Source organism: Gracilinanus agilis, chromosome X (assembly GCF_016433145.1).
Source record: "Gracilinanus agilis isolate LMUSP501 chromosome X, AgileGrace, whole genome shotgun sequence".
NCBI lineage: Eukaryota > Metazoa > Chordata > Mammalia > Didelphimorphia > Didelphidae > Gracilinanus > Gracilinanus agilis.
The window spans coordinates 70,166,354-70,175,470 of NC_058136.1; the positions used below are offsets into that span (position 1 = coordinate 70,166,354).

The 9,117-nt window shown below is 35.6% G+C and overlaps 1 long non-coding RNA gene across 1 annotated transcript in view; it reads left to right on the plus strand.

Annotated features, from left to right (window-relative positions):
* Nucleotides 1–8,609, plus strand: part of LOC123253567 — a 49,389-nt gene extending 40,780 nt beyond the window's left edge. Inside the window, exon 4 of the long non-coding RNA XR_006506615.1 lies at nucleotides 8,572–8,609. This is a non-coding gene — a long non-coding RNA (uncharacterized LOC123253567). The remainder of the gene's footprint in view (nucleotides 1–8,571) is intronic.
* Nucleotides 8,610–9,117: the final 508 nt, after the last annotated feature.

Genomic DNA, 9,117 nt, shown 5'->3' on the forward strand with positions numbered 1-9,117 from the left:
TTGGTAGATTTCTTGGTATGAGATCACTTATTTATTCCTACTTAATTTATATTACACAGTACTTATCCTTTTAAAAAAATCTTACCTCCTCAATTACATAGCTAAAAGACTGAAATATAAGTACAGTCTAATTTTGAGTCAGCCACAAAAAGTCAGGACACCCCCAAAACTGCACACTTAAACTAATATAATTATATGAACTTTTTTCTTTGGTAAGGAATAGTAAATATTGACATTACTTGTAAGGATAATTAATGTAGAGAATTTTTTGGTTAAATAAAGTGTTCCATACAAAGAATTTCAAAGGCATGCTATATTTATAAATCTTTATATCAGCAACACACACATGCACTTTAATAATATCCAAATAAACTAAAAATTGGGAGAAAAGTACTTCTCGACCATAGCATGTTGTGACCTTCAAAGAAAAAATGTCAGAGCTAGAAACTTTGTACACTGAATGTTTTGGTGTAATTCCATTTATTTATTGTTTATGTGGGAATTTTGGAGGTGGTGGAGATCTTAGAAAAAAGAATTTCATAGCTAGTAGATGAGTACCTCCTCTGAATGACACAATGTGCATTTTAATTTAAAAACATTAAAAATATCTTATAGATGAAAGGAGGGAGTTTCTTTAGATCACAAAAAGTAACATAATAGAAAGTTTTGAGTCAACCAAATGACTGAATGTCTAATTTTCCAGAGACCGTTCAGTGGGGAAAGTGAGGGATTAGGATATAGAATTGCTGAGCTATGAGATATATCCAGCCTCTGAATATCACAATGTGGAATAGAAAGTAAAGGAAAACTATTAGATCTGGGAGGGCACTCAATTACTGATAGTATTAGGCCTGGAAGTCGACTGGGTATAGAGCTGATAAAAATAGCAGCATCTACTCAATGACAGGAAATCCCCCAACCAGTAACATCTGTTAAATGACAAGAAGACCCCAACAAGTAATATCTGCTGAATGAATGAGAGGAGGACCCTCAAACAATAGCATCTGCTGAATAAAAAACAGCAAACACCCAGCCCCCAAGTTCCTACTCAAACTCTGTATGCCAGCTCGGGCCCTCATTCAAAGGTTCCATTGTGGGACCCAAGCTCGAGCTTGCAATAAAACAGTACCTCTTGCTTTTACATTGTCTGCTGTACCTCCAAATTTGGGGAATCAGATCTGGGCTGAACACTAGGAGGAAATTCCTAATCCAGATTCTGCAGGCAGATGGGATTGTAGCATCAGGAATTTCCTTGTTGGGGGGTACAAGGACCGAGAGAGGTGGAGATATTCTGGGGCTGAGAATGGAAATTGCCAGAGGCAGAAGTAATTTAGTAGACAGAATGACTGCCTTTGGAGTAGCCATAGGGAAGAGAGTGAGAGATTTAGGAGAGCATCAGAAAGAAAGGATATTTAGGAGGTTATCTAGAATGTGTCAACTTGACAGAAATTTCTGATACAGAATCCTAAATGGATGAAGCTGTAGAAGTTAGAATGTCAGTGTTAGGAGAAACTAGGACAGAGAGAGAAGAAGATATTCAGTCTGATAAAGCAGTGGAATTTTAGGAGACAAAACATCAAAACATGAGGTTTGGGAGTCATCCTGAAGAAGAGAAGTTGGAAATTTGGAGAACATTTAGGAGGTAGAATATCAGAGGTAGGGCAGTACCTAGAACCAAATAGGGAACACCTGGAATATCCACCAACTTCCCATATGCTCTAGCTAAGATGGCCCTGACAGATCATATGTTCTGGAATAGTGCCTTACTTAGATTATAAAATCATGGCGGCAGCTGGGTAGCTCAGTGGATGGAGAGTCAGGCCTAGAGACGGGAGGTCCTAGGTTAAAATCTGGCCTCAGACACTTCCCAGCTGTGTGACCTTGGGCAAGTCACTTGACCCCCATGGCCCACCCTTACCACTCTTCCGCCTAGGAGCCAATACACAGAAGTTAAGGGTTGGAAAAAAAAATAACATAATTGGCAGGGATTGACTTTTATATTCACCTGTATCTATATCTATATATGTATGTGATTGTGTATATAGTTAGTGTGGTAAATTATTGACTGCTTTTCTATTAATTAAAAAACAAAAATGTAGTTTTTCTTGAGTTCTGTCATTTATTCCCATTGATGTGATAATACAGAGTGGTGTAATTTTTTTTCAAAAAGTAACATTATCAACAAACAGATAAGAGTGAATGATGAATGTACTTTTTTGCCAGCCAAAAAGACACAGAAAATGAAAAAAACCCTCTCACCTGAAACAAATATAATTCTTTGCATTTCTTTATTGAAGATTCTTATTAATATTAGTATTAATAATCAGGGAATCATTTTGGCAAATGAAGAAATGTATTCAATCAATATGGAGGATTTCAGAGGGACATAATTTAATTCTGAACTTGAAATCCAATTGGAAAAACATGTACTATGTAATAATATCTAAATAAATTAAAAAATTAAAAACAGAAAGAATGAAACGCCCTCAACCTTAGTAGTGTTACTTTTGAATAAAATATATCAGAACTGAGCAAGTACCTACAAGATTGAATGTTATGGTATACTTCCAGATCCCTTGAAATGTGGACTGGCGAAGGTAGCTGAGAGCTTAGAATATGAGATTTCCTAGCTGGGAGGTAAGTCCCACCTGAATATGTAAGAATTAGAAGTACAAAGTGAAACTGTTATGAATTATATGAGGTAGGGCACCTAGGTCCTTGAATTTCCAAGTTTCAAGGAATTTTCTGACCCAGAATCCTAGCTAGATGATACTATAGAAATTGTAATGTCAGAGTTGGGAGATACCAGGCCAAAGAAAATGGGAGATATTCAGGGACTGAGACTGGAAATTTTCAGTAGCAGGAGGATTCAAGTAGACAAAAGCCAGGCTCTGGAGTTGCCGTGGAAAAGAGAATGAGAGAGGAAGGTTAACTTTTAGAATAAAGGATATCAGAGCAAAGAGAATCCTTAGAAATGCATGTCAGAAATAGAAATTTCCTCAATATTTTGGTGTTTGATTGTAGAGAGGACTGTGAGAAGATCAACCATCTGCTCTGGAGTATTCCCAGAATGGAAAATATCATGAAATGGAAGATTTTATTGTCATTGATATATTCATAGTGGTCTAAAATATCTCGCAGTTTGAACTAAATTCCATAAGTACAAGGAAGCATATTTTTGTGTAATTCATATAACTCCTTTCTAATTTTTGCAATATGAGTGGTGCTGCCTAAAGAGCCCTATCTTTTTGAGCTGCTCCATCAAAAGGGTTATGTTGGTAATATTGTTTATTGAATGGCTAGCCAAAAGAACCCCAGAAAAGCAAAAAACCTTCACACTTAAATAAATGCAATTCAGGCAGTTTCTATTTTTAAAATAAAACTATTGGCATTACATTTATAATTAGTTATTGTATATGCATATCTAGGTATATAATTTATAAAGTGCCTATTAGGCACATATACAAGACTTGCAATAAAGAATATTCCAAATGGACACAACTTGCCTTTCAAAATCATTCTATCAGCAAGGCACATATGTAGTGTAATCATATCTAAATAAATTAAAATTTAAAACAATCACCTTCTAGACCACAGCATGGTCTAATGTTTTAATAAACCATATCAGAAATGATATAATGATATATATAGAGAGAAACGATAAATAAATAAATCTTTAGAAGCATAAAAATAATCTGACACTTCCAGATGGCTTTCAAGGGAGAATGTTGTAAAGTCCATGAACTTCAAATAAGAATTATATAAGTAGGAGTTGAGCCATTCCTTTGAATGTCTCAATTTTGAGTGGCAGGAAAGTCAGAGTACTAGATCAGGAAGGGCACCTAGAACTTTGAATGTCTGAGTTTGAAGGAAATTTTTAATCTAGAATTCTGAGCTGGTTGAAGCTGTGGAAATTGGAATGCCCATGTTGGGTGAGATTAGAACTGAGAGAGCAGTAGATCTTCAGAGGCTGAGAGTAGAAATTGTATAAAGCAGCAGTATTTTAGTTTAGCTCCATGTATGCTATTCCTGAGAATAACTATGGAGAAGAGAATGAGAAAGGTAGGAGTGAAGTTAGAAGAGGGGATGCCAGAGCCAAGAATACTCTAAGAGCATAAAAGGTGAGACCTGGAATGTCCTAAAAAGTTCCATATACCAAAGCTTGAAGTGCTCTGAGAATATCAGTCATCACTTCTGGAAAGGGACCTTACAATGGAAAATATCCTAAGTGGTAAGAATGTGTTTTCGGGTTTATTTGTAATTGGCCAAAATATTGGCTAGTTTTGATTCGCTGAAAAAATAAACAGAAAGTTGGGTTTTTTCTCTTAATTTAATGATTTACTCCATCTTTATTCTGATTACCTAGTGGTTATGCATTTAAGAAAACTTACATCAACCACAAAGCCAAAATGGTATGGCGAAGTCTTGGTTGTTTTTTGATTAATTTCAGACTTCCATAATAATGCCCCCCCCAAACCTTCCTTCAGACACTACTGGATTCTTTCATTGCTAAGACCTGTGATGGATATTGTTATTAATGATGACAAATGTGAATGATTACTTGGGACAAAAACAAGGTATTTCAAACAGGACTTCTTAGGGACATGACATATTTGATCATCAGTATTTCCATAAGATCAATGTACATTCTAATAATAATGTAATCAATAGAAAAATGAAATCACTTTCTTATAGATCATATGAGAATGTGGCCTCAAAAGCCAAAATATCATTTTTGGAAAGTCCTTATGATCTTCAGTGTCTCGGTGTCCATTGACCATTCAAGAGAGAAAAGATGGAAGCATATGTAGGAAGAGTTTAGAATATAGAATTTCCTCACTAGGATTTGTGGCTCCCCTGAATGTCCCAATTGAGACAAAAAGTTGTAGTGAGAACATTTAATTTATGAGGTCATCTAGAATGTGTCAGTCTGAAGGAAATTTCTAATCCAGAATCCTAAATGGATGAAGCTGAAGAAGAAGCTAAAATATCAGTATTGGGAGGGGCTAAGACATAGCTATTCAAAATCTGATAAAGCAGTGTGATTGTAGCAGACCAAAATGTGAGGCTTGGGAGTCACCCTGAAGAAGAGAATGAGGGAATTTGGAGAACAATTAGGAGGTGAGTTATCAGAGGTAGGACAGTCTTAGAACCAAATAGGTAACACTTGGACTAGCCAGCAATTTCTTCTATATTCTTTAGCTAAGAGGGCTCTGAGAGCATGAATCATCTGTTCTGGAATGGTGCCTTTAGAATAGAAAATCACATAATTGGCAAGTATTGATTTTCACACACACACACACACACACACATATACACACACATATATATTATTAGTGTGATAAAATATTGATTGGTTTTTCATTAATTAAAAAACAACAATGTAGTTTTTCCTGAGTTCAATCATTTATTCCCATTGAAACGATATTACTTACTAAAATTGTATGATGAATATACTTTTTTTTGACCAGACAAAGAAAAAGAGGAAAAAACCATTAACATGGAACAAATGTAATTCTGTTCATTTCTTTATTAAATATTCTCATTATTATTAATAATAATATTCATTTTGGCAAATAAAGAAATCTATTCAATATGGAGGATTTTAGAGAGATGCCACTTATGTCATACCTTGAATCCAATAGGAAAGATATATACAATGTAATTATATCTAAAGAAATAAAAAAAATGAAAAAAGAAGGAAGGAAACTTCCTAAATCTGAGTGGATTGTGACTTTTGAATAAAATATGTCTGAGCTGGAAAAGTTATGTTATGGTATACTTCCAGATCTCTTTAAATGTGGACTGGCGGCAGTAACTGAGAGTTTAGAATATGAAATTTCCTAGTTGGGAGGTAAGTTCTACATGTATATGTAGCAATTAGAGGTACAAAGTAAGCTGTTCTGTATTATATCTAGGTCCTTGAATGTCTGAGTTTGTAGGAAATTTCTGATTCAGAGTCCTAACTGGATGAAAAACCATAGAAGCTGTCATGTCAATGTTGGGAAGTACTAGGTCAGAGAGAGTGGGAGATGTTCAGGGCTTGAGAATGGAGGTTGTTAGCAACAGGAGGATTTGAGCAGACATAAAGCCAGGCTCTAGAGAAGAAAAACAAAGAGGAAGGAGAACCTTTAGAATTAAGGATATCAGAGCCCTTAGAATTCCACATGTCAGAAATAATATTTTCCTCAGTACCATCTTGCATGATTGAGGAAGGGGCTAGTAAAGATCAGTCATCTGCTCTGGATGTTCCTCAGAATAGAAAATATCATGAAAGGGAGTATTTTATTTTCCTTGACATATATTCTCAGTGGTCCAAAATATTTAGAATATAGGAGATTGTGGCCTTTAAACCCAAAATATCAGGCCCTCTAAGGTGCTTAGAAAGTGAAATCCTCCACTTGTAGTTACCTTTTAAGGAAGTATATTCAAAATAGCCTAGAATTAACCTTTCTGAATTTCCTTGCTAGGAGGCAAGTCCCTCTTTTGAATGGCCAAGTTTTGAGTGGAAAGTGAAGCCAGAATATTTGATTGGGTAGTGAATGCAGACTTTAGAATGTCTAATCTGGAAAGAAATTTTAAATCCAGAATCCTGAGCTGGATGATGCTTCAGAAGGAGGAATGATACAATTGGTAGGGCCTAGAACAAAGAGAGTGGGAGATGTTTAGAGGCTGAGAATGGATATTTTAAGTACAGTGGTATTTTAAGAGTCAGAATGTCAAGACTGAGAGTAACCATTGAGAAGATAATTTAATTATTAGTAGAGCACTTAAAAGAAGGGATGTCAGAGTGAAGAAATCCCTTAGAACACAACAGATCAGATTTTGAAGTTTTTAAGAAAGTCTAATATGTACTAGCTGAGAAGGGGGTCTGAGGATATATATAAATCATCTGCTTTGAAAAGGGGTCTAGAGTGAACATACTCACAAATTGTAAGGATTTCTATTTCTTTATATTCTTACTGAGTCAAAATATTGGCAAGTTCTCAGTGATGTAAAAAACAAGAAGGTAGATCTTTTTGACCTTAATAATTCAAATTTATAATTCGTTAGTGATACTTAAAAAAAAACCACAAGGATTCTGTGAATGTTCTGATCATTTTTTGGTGACCCAAAATTAACAGAAAGAAAAGAAAACTCACGCACACCAAAACAAATGCAATTCCATGCAGTTCTTTCTTTGGTAAAGACTGCCAATAATGTTAATATTAATGCTAATGAAAATAAATTATTTTTGGCCACAAAACAAGGTGTTAGATACTGAGGTCTTATAAGAGGAAGACATCTTTTGAAATCATTATATCAGTAATTACTTATACATTGTAATAGTAATCTTATAATTTTTTTTAAACCTGGAAAAATTCATTATAGATCTTAGCAGTGATCTTAGCCTTTGATCCTTAGAACCCAAACTATCTGAGCTAAGAAGGACCTTAGAACACTGACTCTATCGACTTCATAGTACTACTCAAAGGGGAAAGTTAGATGTGACTGGTAGCTCAGAAATCTCTTCATGTCCCAGTTTGGATTGGAAAGTGAAGCTGAAATATTAGATCGAACAAGTCACATAGATCCTAGAATCTCTGAGTTTGAAGAAAATTTTGAATAAAAATCTGGAATTGAATGGGGCTTGAAAAGCAAGAGGGTCAACTGTTGGAAGCAATTAGAATAGAGAGAGAAGTATTGACTAGGTAGGTAGTAAATCTTACTTCTGAATATCCCAGTTTGGAGTGGAAGGTGAAGGAAGAATTTTAGAACAGAGTGGACACTTAGAACCTTGTATATCTGAGTGTGAAGGAAATTTCTGAGCTACAAGGAAATTTTAATTCCATATTCCAAACTGGCTAAGGCTGTAAAATGTAGAACATCTGTGTGTGTGTGTAGGAATTAGAAGATGTTCTGGGGCTGAGAATGGAAATCATCAGAATCAGGAGGATTTTAGTAGTCTGCAGGTCAGACCTGAGAGCAGTCATGAGAAGAGAATTGAGAGGTAAGAGAGCCCTCAAATGAAAGGCTATCAGAGGGAAGAGAGACCTCAGGACTCCAAAGATTAGAACTTGATGTGTCCTAAAAACTATTATTGGGGATGTAGACACTAAACGATAACTCTAGTCCAACTATCAATAATATGGAATTAGGTCTTGATCAATGATACATGTAAAACCCAGAGGAATTGTGCGTCAGCTAAGGAGAGTTAGTGGGATTTGGGAGAGAGAGAAAGAACATGAAATATGTATCTATGGGAAAATATTCAAAATAAAAATTAAAAAAACTACCATATGCAGCGGGGCTCTGAAATCATAAATCATAAGCATTTATTTATTTGTTTGTTTATTTTTAGAGTATTTTTCCATGGTTACATGCCCTTCCCCCTCACCCCACTCTTCCCTCTCACCTCCTGAAGCTGACAAGCAGTTCCAATGGGTTATACATGTATCGTTGTTCAAAACCCATTTCCATGTTATTCATATTTGCAGTAGAGTGATCTTTTAACATTAAAACCCTAATCACATCCCTATCGAACTACGTGATTGATCCTATGTTTTTCTTCTGCATTTTTTGTTCCCACAGTTCTTTCTCTGGATGTGGATAATGTTCTTTCTCCTAAGTTCCTCCGGATTGTCCTGGATCATTGCATTGCCACTAGTAGAAAAGTCCATTACATTGAGTTGTGCTACAATGCATCAATCTCTGTGTATAATGTTCTCCTGGTTCTGCTCCTTACACTCTGCATGAGTTCCTGGAGGTCGTTCCAGTTCACATGGAATTCCTTCAGTTCATTATTCCTTTCAGCACAATAGTATTCCATCCTGAACAGATACCACACTTTGTTCTGCTATTCCCCAATCAATGGACACCCCATTTTCCAATTTTTTGCCACCATGAAGAGCACGCAGTCCTAGGCAATTTTAAAAACCAAGAGGAAGGTAAACTTTTTTTTGGGTATGAGATCATTGATTTATTCCAATACAATTTATATTATGGATCAATAATGCTTCAAAAAACCAAAACCACAACACCTCACTTCTTCATGAACACTACCAAAAGGGTTTGTCTACCCATAAAATCTCTAGGGAATCACAATATTCTACAGAGAAACCACTGAGGTTAGCTGCA